Source organism: Haemaphysalis longicornis, unplaced genomic scaffold (assembly GCF_048455015.1).
Source record: "Haemaphysalis longicornis isolate Haplotype H1 unplaced genomic scaffold, Haemaphysalis longicornis Haplotype H1 scaffold_7, whole genome shotgun sequence".
NCBI classification, from domain to species: domain Eukaryota; kingdom Metazoa; phylum Arthropoda; class Arachnida; order Ixodida; family Ixodidae; genus Haemaphysalis; species Haemaphysalis longicornis.
In genome coordinates, this window is record NW_027526422.1 from 30,455,178 (window position 1) to 30,475,864 (window position 20,687).

Here is a 20,687-nt window from a genome sequence, read left to right on the forward strand (position 1 = left end):
AACGGGGCGGCACGTGAGAAGAACAGGTACACGCGGAGGAGAAGTCCGACTAGGGGAGGCTAGCTGTTGCGTGAATTGCGGCCACTCTACCTGTCAGAGGAATTCGCGTCAAAGGAAAAACGCCCGTGTGTACAATATTTCGGCGCACGTTAAAGATCCGCAGGTGGTCAAAATTAATCCGGAGCCCTCCACTACGGCGCGCCTCATCGCCTGTGTAGCGTCGGCGTGTTAAACCCCACAATTAATTGATTAATCAGTTAATAATGAGTTATTGATTAGTTAATTATAATTAATGAATCAATAAGGATTTAATTTCTTGAATGATAATTAATTAATCATTAATGCAATGGTTAATTATTTCGCGTCAAAAGACCAAGAAACGAAAGCGAAGAGAGAGCCGCTAACGCGCTGTACCAGTAAAGAAGTGTCTAGGCCTTTGCCTCCAAAACACGAAAGTAGACTTACGTGCTCGAGGAATTTTTTTGCTGAATTTTTATACAAGATTTGGGTTTTGTTTCCCTTCCGTCAATTTTGTTCCTGCTCACGCCGACTAATTTACAAGTTAATCTGTTATTACCGATAGGTAAAACTGTTACGTTATATGGAAACAAAATTTCGTCATGTGGCATTCTTTTAACACTGACATCCCTACTGCTGTTGCCGTCAGGCCGGGTTTTTGTAGCTTTGTTGTTCCCAATAAGAATTTTATTCATTAATGCAGGAGGAAGAATAAAATTTATTTGTAGGCGTTCCTTTATATGTGGTACGATCAAGAGGAGATAACTGCGCATGTTCGCAGTGGAACCTATTTATGCAGCTCACTCTTAGCGTAGCCTTTGTAAAAGTATTTTTATAAGGCGTAGTGCTACCCTTCCCACCTGTCCCGCCATTTTGGAAAATTGTCCTGTCTACCGGCGGTTGAAAGGTGGTCACCCTACGTTCAGGTGATTTTGTAGTGACTGGTTGTTCGAGATTTTATGCAAAATTATCCCTTTTTCTTCTTACTGATACATTTTATGTAACTATACTGCATAAAACATTTCCCCTATGGAAGGGGAGGGGGGGGGGGGATTGTTGCGACTCAAAAGAATCCGCAGCGCCACTCATTAGCGTGAAAGGTGGACGAAAGATCAAAGTTGTTCGCCTTCTCTTCAGAGTTGTCCAACCATTGATTCAGCTCTCTCTCTCTATTATCGACCTGACCTTTCATCTAGCTTCTGAAACGTACAGTCCTGTGGTTCACCGCACACGTTCATCTGAGGCTCGCCGTGGCCCCATGACGACCACATAGCACAGGCCAATCTGCGTTAGCCGAGTTGGAATTCTGAGAAAGCCAAGATTGTGCGGTCCTGGACGAGGGTAGTGGTTTGCGGACACGGCGGACGGGGAAGGGGGAGAGCGGAACCCGGAAGTGGGCGCGGTGAGGCTTGGAAGAAGGGAGTGTTTGGCCGGAAGTCCCGCGGTAACAGGCTATCGCTCGGCTGGCTGTTCGCTGTCTGAGGAGCTGTTGCTTCTGGAGGGGAAGTACCCCGCGAGCTATCGTGGCTGGATAACAGCTTGTGTTCTTGGTGACTTTTAGGGACTCGGACAACCATCCACTGTTCGATCAAAGGAGCGCTTTGTGCGTATGTCACAAGTCCGACGCAGTTGTCGTGCCCTGTGTCTTTTTTATTCACTAATGCTTCTCACGAATTTTTTATAAGTGAGTCAGTACTGTCTGCTGAGAAGGGCGGAGTGTCTCTTTATTTCTGTTGTAAGGTAACAGGACAAAAAAAGGGGGACACTAGCCAAATCCGCGAAATCTGTCAGAGGCAAGGCTTGGCATGCTAGTTTAGTCAACAAAAAGTAAGAGGACATGGAGGAAGAAACAGAAATAAAGGGAGAAAGGGAAAGAGAGAGAGAGAAAGTAAACATTATCCTCACTTTTTTGTGTTCTCTCATTCTTATTGACAAACATAGCATGCCAAGCCTCGCTTCTGACAGATATCGCGTGACTGGCAGTAGACCTCACTGTTCGTTGTCTAGTTGTTTAACAATATCAACTGTCGCTGCTGCTGTGCGGTGTCTGGCGTTAGCACGAAAGTTTCATACACGAAGAAGCACATCCCCACCTGGGGTGATTGACAAAGGCGTATTGAACTCGCTAATCAAATAATTTCACTCACCCAATCAAAATCACTAAACGAATAATTTCAATCAATGGTTACGTTACTCCACGCTGAAATTCGCAGCGCCTTTAGGCGTACTTAGCCGTATAAGGTCGATCAGCCAGCTGCAGCTCAATAAGTTCGATCAGTCAGTTGCAGCTCTGCTCACCCACTTAGAGCGCAACAACTGTTTCGCCCGTACGTAGGCAAATTGTGGTGTGACTTCTCGCTGCCGCACTCCTCTGACGTTTCCCAGCTGTTTCGCGAAACGATGTGTTTGCCTTCCGTAGCGGGGCTTGCTCCATGGAGGATTCAGGCTGTCCGACATAGTACCGTACCGCATTGCTCCATTTTTAATAACGCTATCTTATTCAGAATGTCGTGATGGCCCGCCCCAACACTTCGTGCCTGAGGGCTAGCTTATGGGGACTGCATTCTCATCTAACGCTGCATCAAGCATCTGGGAGGAAGTGTCGGAAAACGTTTTGATTCCTTTCTATCTTTTTTTATTCCTTATCATCTTCTTTCTTTTTTTTTTCTTTCCTTGCTTCTTTCTTTATTTCTTTCTTTTCTTCGTTTTTTTTCATTCCTTGCTACTTTCTTTCCTTGCTACTTTCTTCCTTTCTTTCTTTCTTAACCTTGACTGATCTTTCTTTTTGTCCTTTCCTCTTCTCTTTTTTTTTGTTTAGCTTTTCCACCGTATCTGTGTCTTGTTTTTATTCATTTTCGATTTTCCTCGCCCTGTTTATCTCACTTCCTTTTATTTTGTGTCCTTTTTTCCATTTTTTTCTCACTTCCATTTATTTTCTCTTTCATTCGTCTCTTTTCTTTTATTTATTCATTCTTTCCCTTCTCTTCAGCGGTTGCTTGACGCAGGTGCTCGCGCTGGCCGCGTATACGTTGTTGCGCGTGTTTCACAACCTTCGAGTGGAGAAAAATTGTTGCACAAACTTCTCACCTGTTAGGACGGAAAACAAGATTCACGAAACCAAATGCGAAGTTTTGTGTCTGCCTTTTCGTGCTTGTTTTTACCACCAGACGTTACGCGTGCATCACCGTTGGATCCCAGTAAGCTAATCTGATTTATTTTCCGGGTCTACTTAGACTTTAAAAAAAAACGCTGTTTTGCCTACAAGGACTGTTGTGGCTGCGGTAAGTTTTCCTGCGACCAGAACCCCGTCAGTTAGGAAATGAGAGGCGTCCGCTCCGAAGCGATGTTTACCGCCCTGGTTTGCCCGACGGAGTGCTGGACGATGTACACTGCATGTTTGTACCTTGCGTGAACGCCCGGACAGGTGCGCGCCGCGGTAATGGAAACAAAAGAAGCAAAATACAGCCTTATCAGAGGGCACGGAAGGAGCACACACAGACACACGTATACGCAAATAAGCGCCCGCACTGTCAGGGCTCAAACGAAGCAGGACCCCGCGGTACGACTCATCGGACTGCGTGCTTCCATGATGTTAGCAAAGGCGTTCGGACAGGTGGAAAATGAAAGCGCGGGGCTGCGCTCGTTTCTTTTTCGGGGCAATATCTTGTTTACGCGCTGCGCTCCGCTGGACTTTTACGCACCTCTGACTTCAGCTGGTAACTGCATATTAAGGGGGCGTCCTGGGCTATGTATATGGCTTCCCTTATCGGATGAATGTGCGCTGGGGTATGTCTTCCAGGTGATTGCTCATACGTAGAGACGGGCCAAGAGAATCGACGCGTGGTATTCGTTTATTCTATGGCCTCGAGCGTGGTGCTGCGCCGATGTGCGGGAGTACTTGGGCGTACTCCTCCGCGTTATATGCACCTCGTGTTGGGAATGCGGGTCCTTCGAACCAAAACGAGCCCGAAATAGAAGCCTTTCGCGGCAGCTCGCTTCACCGGTCCACAGGCAGTTGTGGAATGCATTGTGAGTTGTCAGTTGTGAAAGGTTTGTAAATTACGACGTTGTCGTCCATGTTGTGCCCCTTCTGTTCATGTTATGGCTGCAGAGAAAGCGGGTAAAATGGCACGCCTGGTGGTACGTCTTCGAAGAATTACGATGGCGGAATGGTGGGAAGGAGTATGCGGTTTAAAATTGAAACCTACCCGCCGCGGTGGCTCAGTGACTAAGGCGTTTCGCTGCTAGCACGAGGACGCGGATTCGATTCCCGGCCGCGGCGGCCGCTTTTCTGACGGAGGCGAAAAACAAACGCCAGTGTGTACGAGATTTCGGTGCACGTTAAGGTCTCCAGGTGGTCAAAATTAACCCGGAGCCCTCCAGTACGGCGCGCCTCATCGCCTGCGTTGCGTCGGCGGTTTACAATCAATCAAAATTTAAACCTGCCATGGCTGCCCTCAAAGCTGCGTTTGCAGCGTTTGATAACTTTGGAGGTATAGAACTAACTTTGTCGAACCAGTGATGCTAAGGCCAACACTTTTTAATTCGAACTATTAAATGGCCATTTGAGTGATAGTCTGCGTCCGGCGTCTGTAGCAGCGAAGTGGCCCATAAACCCACGACTGTCCTATCCCGCGTGCTTCGCACTCTGCTCCAGCGAGAGGGCCGCTCTGCGCGGCAGCACGTACCGTTCCGCTCTGGCGTCTGAAGACTCTACATCGTAGGTGGCTGCAACATTGTCAGTGTCCAGGGGTGGTCGCCCACATATCGCAGTGGTATCGACAGTCGGCTGTGAACTCTTTCCTCTCTAATAGCCGCCTCCATTGTCGAGGCTGAGGCGCCCATTTTCACCGATGTAAAGTAATGATCATTATAATCATCACTGAAGCGGCAATCCCACGAGCGGGTCGGTCTCGGCCAGCCGCGGATTACTATAGTCCCTGTGCAGGTGCCGTGAAAAGAAACCGGAACACGGTCTCGTACATTTACAGGAATTTCTTCCCGCGGAAACTTTCTGGCTGCATTGGAGTGCGTTTAAGAGTCCTCCCTAATAGAAAAAATCTTCGTGTAAGCCGGTAATGGCTTGCAATCAGCCAGTAACGCCAATATTTAGTGATATTCACAAATACTTGTCCCAGTTACTTATGATGGCACTTTTACATCGTGAAATATTGCAGCCTCTACTTTATATTGTTTCTGTGGTTACTGCAGTCCTCAGCGGAGATGAGCACTACAGAGCCGCATGGTTCTACATCTTACCGCGGGTATCCTTTAGGCCGCCATTGCAGACGTGGTTTGAAAGAGGGGACAAAAAGAATGATTCTGATCGTCGCAGAAGCAGATGCTCAGGCAGTTCCAGGCTTGCGTTATAACCTCCTCTTCTTCTTCACCAATACATTGACTTCAAAATCAGCAGTGTGGCACCGTCCCCAGCGAGGGAACAACCGCGCGCAGAAATGAACGCGTTTTGGAATAAAAAGCGGACGTCCGGAAAAATAAATCGGTGTTCCCAGGGTCAGCAGAGTATTGGTTTGTGCGAGTTGGCACATAGCGACGTATGGAAGCGCAGCAAAGACGAGGACAGGAACGCAGAAGACGACAGCCAGAGCGCCAACTTCCAACTTTAATGACACAAAAGCCCCAGCCACCACATATATAGTGCTCTTATCAGCCAACATGCCTCATCTGAACCAACCAGGATGTAGTCAATATCACAACAACACAAATAAAACTGCGTAGAAGTTTAACATTGTCAAAAACGATAAAAAAGTATCACAATACAAGTACACCGATAAAAAAACCGGTAGAAAAAAGTGAAAAAACTGGGCAAATAGAAAGCCGCAAAATTTACGCAAGGGCAAGCAGAAAACGCATGCGCGAAAGACACGCGCTCCGGACAAGAATCCACGGGATTGACCTTAAAAAGTCTAACTCTTTGGCCCCGAGAGCTACCGACGGCATTGAAACGCAACGATCCCCCAAATCAGCGATGGTTTTCGCTTCCAAAATTTCGCGTGTAAGGGGTGTCGGTGCGTGGCCACAACAACACACTTCTCAAAGAGGGAAGGAGAACAGCCACACGTTTTTGCAGTGCAAATCAAGAAAGCCCCCGTTATGATTACGGACATTGTAGCTATGCTCCTTTAAGCGTTCGTTCAGGCATCTGCAACCTTGCCGCGACATAGCGGAATCTGGTACGCGACACGCTCAGTGCACTCTAAGTTTATTCCTGTGCTTTGTCTTGCATTAAAATTGGAAGTTAGCGCTCTGTGTGGCGTCTTCTGTGTTCCTGTCCTCGTCTTTGCTGCGCTTCGATACGTGCCTAGGGTCGTCATTTTATTACACTCGTTTCTCTTTAATAACGCCTTTCACTCAGCGCACCACGGCCGACTGAGCAGAGGGGATATATTATCCTCACACGGGCGCCACGAGCGAATCGGGGAAAAAGGGGGCGCCGCAAATTGAGGCTTTCGGCCTCGCTTTGCGCGCTTAGCAGGTTCCCACACTCTTGTTTATTATGCGAGTTTCGTTCTAAAAGCGAAAGGTGCGCGAGTACGTCCCCCACCCCCCCTCCTCCCCCCCTTTTTTTCTCACACTCCGCTCGCCTGAGAGTTTGGTGCGAAAGACGCAGATGGTGCCGCTTTCGACAGAGTTCGCAGTCGATTTTTTACGTCGCCGGACTCGCGCCGTGGTTTATGGTGCTTGCCCTGTAAGCCATTTGAGAATACTGTTTGAAAGGGGAGAATAAAAGGCCGCGTTGGTTCTGCATTAACGTTTTCCTTTACATCGCGCAGAGCGGGCCTTTAACGGGGATGGGAGTGTAGGAGGCTCGTAAAGCAGCCGTTACAGGCCATTCATCGTCCGAAGTGTTTCCCATACCGCTTATATGACGCCGACAATAGCTGTGCCTAAAGCGTGCACCGTTTTCGTCGCGTGCTATAGGAAGGAACGCAGTTTCTTTATGCGCGTTTAAATGGAGCTGTTTTTGTTTTCTGATGCGGAGAGAAGACGCCAAAGTGACATTCATTGAATGGAGTGTTTCGTCGCAACGCAGTAGCGTTTTGGCTACTCTAAGAGCTGAAGTAGTAATGCATAGTTAAAAGAACTTTGGGGCAGAATTGGCCCACGCGCTTGGTCCGAGCTTTAGAGAAAAGAAAGGGCCTAATTAAATTGCATGAAAAATTGAACGGGCATTTAAATGAGTGAATTGCGCACACAAAGATGCACCGCATGCCCTCATTTTATTTAAACAAAATGACACAAAAAAGAATACTAAAATTCAAAATGAAAGCTGTTCCACAAAAGTCACTCGGACCAGGACGTTCCTAATGGCCCATAGAAGTGAATAAATTAGGTAGCCTAGCTTTATTTGCAGAGGAGAAATACCAGCTTTACTGTACTTACTCAACATTAACCAGTACGGAACGGGCTATTCTATTGTGTGTAAGAGAATGCCGGTAGTTGAGTATCCAAAGGTTTGGGAATTGCACAGAAAGCCGTCCGGCACTACCGGTGCATTTCAACAGCGTGATAAAAAGGGCAGTTATCGGGCTTATGCGCGTGTTAAAACAAACGCACAGCTCGCAGTGACGGCGACACAATCCCACGGGCGAGAGAAAAGCAGGCGAATACGCAAAATGCGCATCACACATAAGATGTTTTTTCATTCTCTTCACGATTACCTTCTTTTTCTCGAAGAGAAAGAAAGCTCCCAGGCATAAGGATGATTGAAAAGCCAGATTGGCGAGGTCGGGAGGCCTAAATGTAACCTCGCTTGTATGCGTACTTTGGCGGAAACTTCGGATTTACGAAGTGAGTCCTAATTTTTCTTTTTCAGTGTGGAACAAGTCGGGTTGTAGGAATTCCTTCATTGTCCAGCTCAACATATGCAAGGCGTATTCCGACAGCATTTGTTGGCGCCACTTGTTCTCGGCGTCACATGAGGATTGATAGAAAGACAGGGAAGCAGATTCTAGCCGAGCTCACGGGCGCGAGATCGACCCCTGCCGCGGTGGCTGCTTTTCTGAAGGAGGAGAAAAGCGAGAACGCCTGTGTGTCGTCGTTTCGCCTCACGTTAAAGACCTCCAGGTAGTTAAAATTAATACGGAACCCTCCACTATGGCGCGCCTCTCAGCCCAGGTGTACCTTCGGCGCGTTAAACCTCCGAATCAATTTCAACGAATTTATTTATATGCAAGACTTATCTTGGCAAAGGTTTGTTCGCGTCACTTGTTTTCGGGGTCGCCATGGAAATACACAAATCTGTAGTAGCACGGTTTAGTATTTGTGAAGCTGGATACATTGGAGGTGCTATCAATGACAGTTCGAAAAAAAAAGCTTTAATTCCTCCCTTCGTGGTGAGCACTTTCCGGAGCGAGACCTGGTGTACGTGAAGAGGAGGGGGGGGGGGGGGGCAGAAAAATCGCCGTAAATCATAATCTATAATTCTTCAAACAAAAAATTATGTAAGCTTTCGCCGTTAAACACAATCTACGGGAGAAACTCGTCAATTCGAATCTCATGAGACCGGCAAAAGTCTCCGAATTAACTGAAATGACGATTATCTAACGGATAACGTAAATGGCGGAGAAATGTTTCCGCACAACCACGCCTTTTTATCTAGAGCAGAATTTCGTGCTCTTATGTTATTCATCGGAATCTTTATACATTGAAACGATGCTCACAAGCCTCGTCAGGTGTCGAAGGGCGTGCTCCTTGTCAATAGAGGCGACCTGCTCCTCCAGAACAGTAACGGCATGGGAGGCCAGTGTCAGCGGCAGAGCATAGAATCTGGAGGCCGGTGGAGGGGCCTAAATCACGATAAGCCGCTTGGGGGCTCGAGCGGATTAACCGGTGCGCTGCGATACACGTCCGAACTAACGACCGCTTGGCGCCAGTGAATAACACGCATGGTTAAGGAGGCGGCGCTATGAATCCGGATTACCAGGATATTTATATAGGGTCGAATTAACAATTTTACAGAATGGCCATGTCACATTTTATTTTGCTTGATACATTACCAATACTTGGATATCTTGGGGAAAAAAATTGGCCGAGCTTGCACTAGGGGTGCAAGGCTGGAGAAACGGTGGAGCTGGGGGTCGACCTAGCTTCTTCTGGCTTTGCTAAATTGTGCAAGGTTTGCTAAGGTTCTGCAAGGCTTTGCTAAGGTTTTGCAAGGCTTTGCTAAGGTTCTGCAAGGCTTTGCTAAGTTTTTGCAAGGCTTCGCTAAGTTTTTTTTCGGTTGTGCGATGTTCTTGCTAGGCTAGGCTAAGCGTTGAGCGGTGAAACCAAGTTTAGCCAGATTTTACAGGGCCGTTCCTGTCGGCCCCCCACACTGACAGCGAATCCCAGGGGGAAAGAAGCGACGTCGACCCCCAGCCCAGCTGTTTCTCCAGCCTTGCAACACAAGTACAAGCTGCGCCAATCTTCTTTTCTTTGCGTTTTAGTATCCCAAGGAAGACTATCACCTTTAAAATGGTATAGCTAGTTCTGTGCATGCGCATATGCCTTTTGTGCTCACACACGAGCTGGCGCGCAAGCTGGCTTCACAGGTTTAATACCCTATCTGCGGTGGTGCACCCTTTACAGGCGGCACTTTTTTGTCTGGGCATTTTTTTCTTTGCTAACGCCTTCGTACCAATCTCAAGCTTACACAGCACCGCTGTTAAAAAAAAACGGCATGCTTTTCGCGCTGCATTGCGCAACAACACGCTTTTTGTGGCAAACTTAAATTTGGCGAATAAATCCACAGCTCTTGTTGTAAAAGCACCTACTGTATAGCGCATTCCACCGCAGTAGCAACCAAAATCTAATGCAAATACATGCAAAATTTCGTTCGCCGCGTTACACTTTGAGCTGTCTTCATTCGTAGCTACCTGTTCGTTTTTATCCCTGTTTCGTATTTCGAGGGGACACTTAGTTATCGGCATCACAGCGCATAATGAACGAGAATTTACAAGTTATTCAAATTTGTATTGCCATCAAAGGACAGTGCCAACACGTGCAAAATTCTATTTCTTTCTACCCGTTTTCACCCTAAAATTACTGCATCATACGAATGTTGTTTCGCCACACGCTTTACAGCGAAGCTGCCTTGCGCTGGCTTCTGACCAAAATTGCGTGTGTCTGACTAGTCGCGTCGACGAAGAGTCGTGCACGCTCGGTCCAGAGGCAGTGTACAATGCTCCGTAGCTCTCGACCTAATGTAAGATCTCGGAAAAACTGGCCGGTGAAACACCACACGTAGTTTTATTTACTTGGCATAATTATAGTTACTTCACAGTGAACATTACGGAACATTACAGTGAACATTGTAAACATTACGGAATTCCAGTCTGCTGTCAATACAGGGCCGTCTGTGGAGGGCGCACGCGGTTGCAGAAGACGGCTGTAACTGGTTTCATCAAAACCATCCACAAAAAAAAAAACTAGAATCAATTTAGAAATAATTTCAAGGAATCTATGCTATCTGTCTTTATTCGATCACTATTTCCGTGAATCACACCTCCGTTTTTGTTAACTTTTGTGTTTTGTATCCAGTGTCTGGTCGCGCCCAGCTGTGTTATCTGTGTTTGAAGCGGAGTGCGTGTTATGTTCCCTTTCTTTTGTACGCCGCGCAGGCTATCTTATTTGATCGGGAGAGCGCTTCGCCCTGTCGTCGCTAGACTAAAATAATCGCAGGTGTTCTTGATCTAATTCGACTGTTACAGAATGTACGGGTGCCCCAAAAAGTAAACGGAGCACGGGTTGGATATTTTGAGGGATTTCTCCACATTTTGCCTAGCCAGCACCCTCTAAGTAACTTTTAAATAAAATCATTCTAAAATACAATCTGGCCGCACATACTCTATTTATCCTGGCAGTCGCATAAGTAGAAATAATTTTTATTTCACGGAACCGTGCTCCATTTACTTTTTGGGGCACCTGTACACGCGGAAGGATAAATGCTCGCAGGGTAAACGCCGCGGCATTCGATTCGCCGACGCCCGTCTTTGCACGTCATGTTGTTGACTGCTCCTGTGCCGCTTGTGTATTCTTTGAGCTCTTAGCGGAGCGCAAGGTCGCTTTAATGAACTTTTGTTGCCTGAAGAGACTTGCGTTGTCTTTGGCTACGTGACAATATAATAAGTGTCCGTAAGTAGCTCAATATAGACATTCCAGCAATTCAGCTTCGCAGGTCTTCCACCGTCACATTTTTTTTTCCCCTTCACAGGTCTCTAGTTTCCGATCTCGGGAAGTGCGCGTTCATGTTTACCGCTCAGCGGCAATTCGCCGAGATATCTTTTTCTGGCACGATAAGGGCATTCGCGCGCACACAAATCGCCAAGACTAAACGCTAGCCGACTTGGTCTGAGCTTCGCTAACGTCTATTTGGGTCTCGTGGTCGTTTTCGGTCTTCAGAAATCCATTAGACAAGTAGCGTAAACGTGAGTGTTTACGTCGAAGGCCGGGTTAACGAGAGAAGAGATTAACCTCTCGCAAAAAAGCGTTACCTGCGTTTGGGACGCAGGCCTGGGTGATATACGACCTCAAATGCGTATAGCGGTTGATTTTGTTCCCCCAAATCTACCCCACTCACACTTAACTTCACTCAACGCTCGCGATGACTTATCCTATGCATTGGGCCTCCGTTAGGCTTTTTTTCGTAAACATGCAAAGAAAAATGTGAGTGGCAGCTACTTCAGCGGTAGGTACTCGGCGGGGCCTCTTTCTAAATATACAGATGCGAAAAGTTTTTCTGTAACAAGATGATTTACGCATGGTCTGAGGCATGGACTATAGAAGCGCAAAGCGGAATAGACGTGTAGCAAACTAACTGCACAGCAAACGAAGAAAATGAACTATGCGTGAAGCAAAAGTGTACAGAAATTCCGATAACTGTCTGCTAATGCCTAAGCTTAGGTATGCCGCTTCCCTCCATTTGAAGTATTATTTTTTTTTCTTTTTTCATTCACCCAGTTAAAGCGCCATCTTTGTCCTCGTGATGCCTTGTATTGGTTTTTATGTTGCCTGAGCTGATGTGTGCTCTTACTAAAAAATTATGACTTGATTTCTATATATTACGTTATCCTACGGGTAATGAAGTGAAATTTTTTTCCCCTTTCTTCATATGTCTGAAGACTGAAGACTATTTGTATATTGTATGCTGTTTGTGCACTACAGCTGCTTCTGTTGCTGCTCAAGCGGGGCGAAGCCTAGTCAGGAGGGTATACCTCCTCTTGCTTTGCCTCGCCGTCATTTCTGTATTGTACTGCCCAAACGGAACAATAAATACAAAATACAAATACAATACAGTTATGGCTATTTACACTAATAAAGCAATCACATGTGTTATGCATTCTTGTACAAATTCAAGGCGTTGCACGGTTGTTTTGTCACGATTTATTTTTCCCTGTTTCGGTTTCTGTTCTCAGGGTGTCTCATTTTGCCCGCAGGGGCGCCTTGTCTATTCAAGGTGACGGTAGTGGCGACACCGCGGACCCCGAGCCCATGTGGGTTGGACCCACCCACGCCCTTGGCTGTGCGTGGCTTTGCCGTGTCCGGGGAAAAGGGCATCCTGGTGGTTGAGCCAAAGCCAGGGTTGTTTTGGACCTTTATGGCCCCCTGGCAGAGGCAACACACCACTTCGGCCCCCGCTTCCCGTAGACGGTGCCCCCAGTCTGACCCGACCTGGGGGAAATCAGCCAGTCGCCTTTTCCTGTCCTCCTCTCCATTCTTTTGCTTTCCTATTGTCCTTCCTAACCCTGTCCTGTCATCTTCTCTTTTCTTCATTTCTCCGTTTTCCCCAGGCGGCGAGGGTTAACCCTGTGCGAAGGCTTCAACCTAGATCCCGAGCATAGGGTTATAGTGGCAACGTACAGTTAGCGTGCGCTGCAAAGCCACGTTCCCTGGTTGGGCTCCGTGGTGGGTGACTGGCCTTGCCACCGAATTCATTCCATAGTTTATGGCTTCCTTCTCCATTCCATCCAAACGAACTGATCGGCCTCCGAAACGAGGCCGCACCGAAGAAATTTTCAAACCGATTTCTAACCTCGCCTTCAACAACCCTGACAACTTCCCACGCTTCCTAGTGATGCAGTCAGCTGATAAAGAAACTCCCGTTACCAGCAAATCTGTATTTTTGGTTGCAAAATTTATTGAAGGTTTGATAGGAAAAAACTATGAAGCGAAAAAGCTCAGTTCTGGAGACCTGATGATCGAAGTCAAGAGTAGAGAGCAGTCCAGTCCAACACTCTTTTGAAGCAAACCAAGCTAGCCGACCTTGAGATCACAGTAACTCCCCACCGTACCATTAACAGCTGCCAGGGTGTCATCTCCGAATCAGAACTGATCAACGAAACAGACTTTGACCTGCTCGAAGGTTTGCGCGAGCAGGGGGTAACCGCTGTGCGACGCATCACCATTAGACGGGACGGAAACGAAATTAAGACGAAGCACATAATACTGACCTTTGATCGATGCACTTTGCCAGAGTACGTAAACGCAGGGTTTCTGCGCTGTAAGACCAGAGTATACATACCAAACCCGCGACGTTGTTTCATCTGCCAGAGGTATGGGCACGGCAGCAATTCGTGCCGAGGAAAACAAACGTGTGCAAAGTGCTCTGAGCAGGACCATTATGCTGACGACTGCAAAAGCACACAACTAAAGTGCAGCAACTGTGGAGGACCCCATGGAGCATACTCTCGCTCTTGCCAAGAGTTTAAGAAAGAAAAAGAAATCATCAACCTAAAAGTGACGCAAAATCTTTCATTTCCAGAAGCCCGTAAGCGTTATGCTCTGCTTCCTTCAGGGAGCTACGCCAGCGCTGCCCGCCGGGGGGTGGGGCGGCGTCTGGTTTCTGCGGCCACTCAGTATAGTGAAACTGACTTAGTGGCGCACACACCCCTCGAGGTGCTGCCCCTGGCAGGCCAAACAACTCGTGCATCGCCAGCAGTGCCCGCAGGCGTTGCACCTGACCAGAATTGCTCTGGGAGTGGCGTTGCTGTCGCTCCTCGACAGACCCCGACCGCCGAAACTGCGGTGGCAATGGATGTGGGTACAGGAGGCGCCTCTTCTGCAGCCATGTCCAACACATCAAAAAAAGTGGTGGCTGAATCTTCTGCCATCCCATCAAACGCGTTGCGGGATGGGCGCCGTAAAACCTCCCTCCCGTCAATGCCCCAAAACCCGGACGAGGACATGGATGTCACGCCATCCCGGCCTGCATCGCAGTCATCTAAAGACCAGCGCGGTAGTTTTGGCCGCGGCAAAAAATCACAAGCTCCCCGAGTCATTGGCCCTGATTCGGGCTCAGTGACATAGGGATCTCCATCTAAACAAAACGTATGCTCAGCACCTTTCTTCTAACCTTTTATGGCAGTTCAAAGCATTATCCAATGGAACTGTAGGGGATTAATTAGAAACCTCGATGATGTCTACGAAATCCTTAATAAGTACCATCCAAATATCCTATGCCTACAAGAAACACACTTAAAACCTACACAAACCAACTTTCTCAAACAATACTCGGTATTCAGGAGAGACAGGGACTGCTACACTCACTCTTCTGGTGGTGTAGCGATTGTCTTGCAAAAGTCTGTCCCCTGCTCACCTCTTCAGTTGCTCACTGCCCTCGAAGCTGTGGCAGTCCGAGCAATCCTCTTTAATAAATAATAACAGTTTGCTCTTTATACGTTCCCCCGGATTACCGTCTATCGAGCTCAGAATTCGAGTCCCTCATAGATGAGCTCCCGGAACCCTTCTTATTGGTAGGCGACTTTAATGCTCACAGTGAACTCTGGGGGTCTCAACGGACAGATGCCCGGGGCCGCTTGCTAGAAAAGTTTTTATTTTCTTCCGGAGCTTGTCTACTCAATAAAAAACAGCCGACATACTACAACACTACACACAACACATACTCACACATAGACCTGGCAATCGGCTCTTCTGTCCTCTTTCCATCTGTTGAATGGGGAGTTGACAATAATCCTTATGGGAGCGACCACTTCCCAGTCATCCTGAAAAGCATTGACAAAATCCCTAACAGCTTCAACTCCTATAAAAGGTTTAGGGAATCTGCTGCAGATTGGCTGAAATTTAAACAACTATCTCAGCTTTCATACACATCTTTAAGCCATTTGGGCATTGATGAAGCCTGTGAACTGATTACGGCCCATATACTTCATGCCGCTGAGTGCTCAATTCCACAAACATCTGGTGCCACACCTAACGCTAGGAGGCCGTGGTGGAATGACGAGTGTCGGCATGCACGGAAGGCGCAAAATAAGGCATGGGGTGTCCTCCGCAGGTATCCCACTTCTGAAAACCTAATTTCCTTCAAACGCGCGAAAGCACAAGGAAGGCGCATTCGCCAGCAAGCCAAAAGGGAGAGCTGGCGCTCTTTTGTGACTTCTATCAATTCATACACAGATACAGGCAAGGTATGGAATAGAATTAAAAAGCTTAATGGACATAAAACACACAGCCTACCCTTGATTAGCAGTGCGGGCGACACCCTGGAGGACCAGGCCAACGCACTTGCAAAACACTTTCAATATATTTGGAGTTCTACTCACTACACGAATACTTTTTTACGACACAAATCATCCATGGAGAAAAAACCGATTAGAGATAACAGAACATCCGATGAACCATACAACTCGGATTTTTCTTCAACAGAGCTTTTGGTTGCCCTAGGAACATGTAAGGCTTCAGCACCGGGGGCAGATAGGATATCCTATGCAATGATACAACATCTGCACACAGAAACTCTCCAAACACTTTTGCACTTTTTCAATAAAATTTGGGCGGCAGGATACTTTCCGAGAGCTTGGAGAGAAGCTGTTGTAGTTGCCGTACTGAAAGAAGGGAAAGATGCCTCACTACCTGCCAGTTACCGACCAATAGCTTTAACAAGTTGCTTGGGAAAGCTTTTTGAAAAAATGGTAAATAAGAGGCTAATGTATTTTCTTGAATATAACGGCATCCTGGACAGTTGTCAGGCGGGTTTTCGATCAGGTCGAAGCACAACTGACCAGCTGGTAGCCTTCGAGTCATATGTCAAAGATGCTTTCATCCACAAACAGCACTGTCTTTCTGTTTTCTTTGACATAGAAAAAGCATATGACACAACTTGGCGCCACGGCATACTGCTTGATCTCAAGGCTTTCGGTGTGTCTGGGCGTATGTTAAACACTATTGAAAGTTATTTGTCACAGCGAATGTTTAGGGTAAGAATAGGGACAGTTGTATCCAGAACGTACATACAAGAAAATGGTGTTCCCCAAGGTGGAGTATTAAGCTGTACTCTATTTGTAGTTAAAATGAATTCGCTTGGAAAATCCTTGCCACCCACAATCTCCTACTCACTGTATGTTGATGATGTTCATATTAGCTTTAGGTCTTCCAACCTGTCCATCTGTGAAAGGCAAATACAGTTAGGTGTAAACAGGCTCCGGAAATGGACAGAGGAAAATGGTTTTAAACTGAATCCTCAGAAAAGTACATGTGTTTTATTCACAAGACAGCGTGGAATCCATCCGGAACCTGACATTACGCTGAACGGAGAACGGATTCCCGTCAAAAAAGAACACAAGTTTTTAGGTGTTATACTTGACGAAAAGCTAACATTCATACGGCACATAAAAACACTCAAACAGAAATGCCTAAACACCATAAACATTTTAAAAGTTTTGTCGCATCAGTCTTACGGTGCTGATAAAGATTGCCTTTTACGCCTCTTTATCAGTTTAGTTAGGTCCCGTATAGACTACGGAAGCGTAACATACGGGTCTGCATCTAAAGCTGCCCTAAAAATGTTAAACCCAGTGCTACATTTGGGCCTTCGCCTTGCCTCGGGAGCCTTCAGGACAAGTCCAATTCAAAGTCTCTATGTAGAATGTGACCACTGGTGCCTAGAGCACCAGCGTGCTTATACAGCACTGCTCTATGCTACTAGGACAATGTCTGTGAAGAATCACCCGTGCAGTTCATTTCTGAATGACGTCTCATCTGCCCATTTGTATTTAGCGCGCCCTTCGATCCTTGCCCCTTTATCCTTACGTGTCAAAGGCCTTGCAGAGGAAATAGGGGTGTCTTTCGATGAGGGCATGAAGACTTCCATCGCCGACGAAGTCCCGCCTTGGGAAATGCCAACGATTCGTTGTGACACATCCTTTAAACGCATTGATAAGCGCCGTGCACCTCGTGAGCTGATCTCCCAGCATTTTTTACAACTACAACACACATATCCATACACCTCATTTTACACGGATGCCTCGAAGTGTGCTTCCGCTGTGTCGTGTGCTGCACATGGCCCGGATTTCGCCAGCACGAGGACCTTGAACAAAAATACCAGTATCTTTACAGCAGAAGCTTATGGTATTTTAATCACAGTGGAGCACTTACACAGAACAAAATACAAGAATCAGTTATCTACACAGACTCCTTAAGTGTCGTTACGGCACTAGGTTCCTTTAAACCTACAAAAAATGTTGTCCTCAATCACCTTTTTAAAGCTCTCGTGACTGCTCATAAATTACAACTAAAAATACTTGTTTGCTGGATCCCTGGACACAGTGGCATTCTAGGCAATGAAATTGCCGACCAGAACGCCACTTTGGCGGCCCTCCTTAGTGGTGTTGACGTCGCGGAAATCCCTTACCTCGATCTGAAGCCAGTGATCCGAAGGGGAATCCGTAAACGCTGGCAGGACACGTGGGACACACACACAGAAAACAAGCTCCACTCAATAAAACCCCACCTAGGAAGATACACAACAGAAAAACAAAACAGATTCATTGAAGTATCGATTTGCAGACTACGCATCGGCCACACTTACGCTACGCACGCATATCTTTTAAATGGCACACCCCCACCGGTTTGTGATTAGTGTGGGGACCGGCTCTCCGTCCTCCATGTGTTAATTGAGTGCGCATCCTGCAATGAGGCCAGAAAACGGCATTTCCCTAAAATCTATACTTTCAACATTCCGCTACACCCGTCACTGTTCTTAGGAGATGAACCTATGTTCACAAACAAGTCCCTTTTAAGTTATCTTGCAGATGTCAAGTTTTTAAAGCTCATTTCGTACAGTGCGTGACCTCAGAGCCTACAAGCATTGAGCAAAGCCTTCATGTTTTCATTGTTCGCACGAGGGACCCGCTGCCGTAGCGTGCTCTTCGGCTCGAGCTACAGTCGCGTTCCATTCACAATCCCTTTCATCCGCCATTATGAACATCTCCATTTTTTAGTCTACGGGCCCTCTACACCCATATATACAGTATTTTAGGATATATCATACTCATTTCATACATATTTTAAGCTCAAACCTGACTATTGACGGACCACTTAACATAGTTTTGGCGCTCTTTGGTCCTAGTTACCCTTGCGCCAATAAACACAAACATACATACATACATACGTGTCTCATTTTTGCCTTCGTCTTGTAATTCCGGTGTATAAGATGCATATTTTTTATTTCCTTAGCTCATTTTTTTATATGTAGATTTATTTATTTTAGTTTTCGTCGGCGGATTATCTTTGTTTCTTCGCTAAGCGTTAACTTCGCCGATTGCGACTTTTTGTGCAAATACAGGGCGTGACATGGTTGAGGAAGCGGGGTATACTTGGCAAAAAAAAAAATACTTGTACAGTAAAAGCTCGTTCATTCGAACTCGAAGGGGACCATAAAATTGTTCGAATTAAGCGGAGTTCGAATTACCGGGCGGACGCAAAATGAACGGAAATCACGCTACACGGCGTGGCAGAACACGAAGAAGCTACCTCTGGGCTCGTTACCACAAATTAGGCGCTACTACACGTTTGTGGCAAGTGATTTTGTAAATAATGTTTCGTAAATAATAATGGCATGCGCCGGAGTATTGGCGCCGCTGGTGCGGTGCCCTCTGTAGAAGTGAAATAAGGTGTTGCAGAAGCGTAGCCCGCGCGCCACGCTGTTGTTTTTCTGTTTTATTGTTATAAATCTCTAGTATATTTCCTTTAGTTTGGATTTGCAAAACATTGTGATCAGTCTAGGCCGACTTCTGCGAGGAGCGATGGAAACCAGGGGATCATAGTTCTTATTAACCGTTCTGGACACCGATGCGTTCGAATTGTCGGGAGTTTCCCCTCCTTAAATTGTACAGGGATGTGCCGGGATCAGGGCGTAAGTTCAAATTAATCGGAAGTTCGAATTGACCGAGTTAGAATTAACGAGCTTTTACTGTATTTTTTCCTTCATAGCAGCGCGAGACTAAACAATGGCTTCAGAGTAAACATTGGTGAAGCGGGAAAACACATGTGTGGCGAAAGTACCTAGACGGGACCATGCCCTGCTCATAAATTGATTGACCAAACACGTAAGCTGATGCGGTAGAGGTCTAGAGACCCAAAATGTATTACAACTGTTTACTGCCAATGAAGCACTCAAATACAATACAACGGTTGCGGAAGAAAACCGGGAATAGAAATCCGCGAGTTTCTTTTTTTTTTTGAGAAAATCACGTGGTCCCATGTAGACAACGTTCCTTCCCCGGGGCAGCCGACGAAAGTAGGATGTACAGGGTGTTACGACGATAATTGGAACACTAAATTTTTCTCCTGGGCGAACCACTTCTCGGTTCGCGCTAAGGATTCTCACGAAGGGCGCATTTTGTGGTATATTTTTGACACCAAGAACAACAAGGTGTATTTTGTGTATTCTGAAAATAAACAACCTGTGTATTCTGAAAATAAATAAAAACCAATTTCGCGTATGGGAAAACGGCGCCACCTGGGGTATGCAGAGCAAAACGGACGATGGGAATTCACGGTAAGAAGGCGCCAAATGATAGGCGCCAAAATATCAAAGCAGGTGAGGAAACAAATCCAATGTTTATTGGCAACGATGACCCGTGGGAATATTTTAATATGATTGGCATCAGGTGTTATGCAACTATTTATAATTTGTATATGTGTGGTAAAAGGAGCTGAATGAGGTAGCAGAGGATTAGAAAATCTTTCATCCCTAGTTTAGGATGTTCGCAAATACTTGCATAACAGCTGATACCAATCGTAATGAAATATTCCCATGGTTCACCGTTGCCAATCAACGTTGGATTTGTTTCCTAACCTGCTTTCATATTTTCAGATCGTCTGCTACCTCATTTGGCTCCCATGGAGTTTCATACTAATATATACTAAAGGGAAATCTCGCGCCACTGTCTAGGGGAGCCGCGCTTCAGCTAGCGTTCCGTCATGTACCGGGCTGGCACGTTCCAGTTGTCCTTGGCGTGGCTCATGAACTGGCTGAAAAATTGGCTCTGGCTGCAAAAAGCAACACTATTACTGTAAAAGGTTCATCAAATTTGTTTTGTTATTTTAAAATTGAACCTTCAGAAAGATTAATTTGTCAGTGATTATGTAGATGTTTCATGCACGCTGAACAAGAAAAAAATGTTACCCTTTTTTGTTGATTTTGGCTGCGAGAAAAAAAAAAGAAGCCATGCGGCTAACCAAGCCAAGTAGTCAAGGAACGTCGCTAGCTGCAATGGCGCCGCCCACGGCGGCCCGCAACTGCAGCGCCAGATTTCCCTCTAGTATATATTAGTATGAAACTCTATGTTGGCTCCTTCCTACCGTGGAAGGAGCCAAATTAGGTGTATAGTGAAATTCGAAACAGCGCAAAAAGATGGGACAAGCAAACG

At 46.4% G+C, this 20,687-nt stretch overlaps 1 protein-coding gene across 6 annotated transcripts in view; it reads left to right on the forward strand.

Annotated features, from left to right (window-relative positions):
- Positions 1–20,687, forward strand: part of LOC144145047 (sodium/hydrogen exchanger 3-like) — a 349,094-nt gene that overhangs the window by 152,911 nt on the left and 175,496 nt on the right. The window lies entirely within an intron of this gene.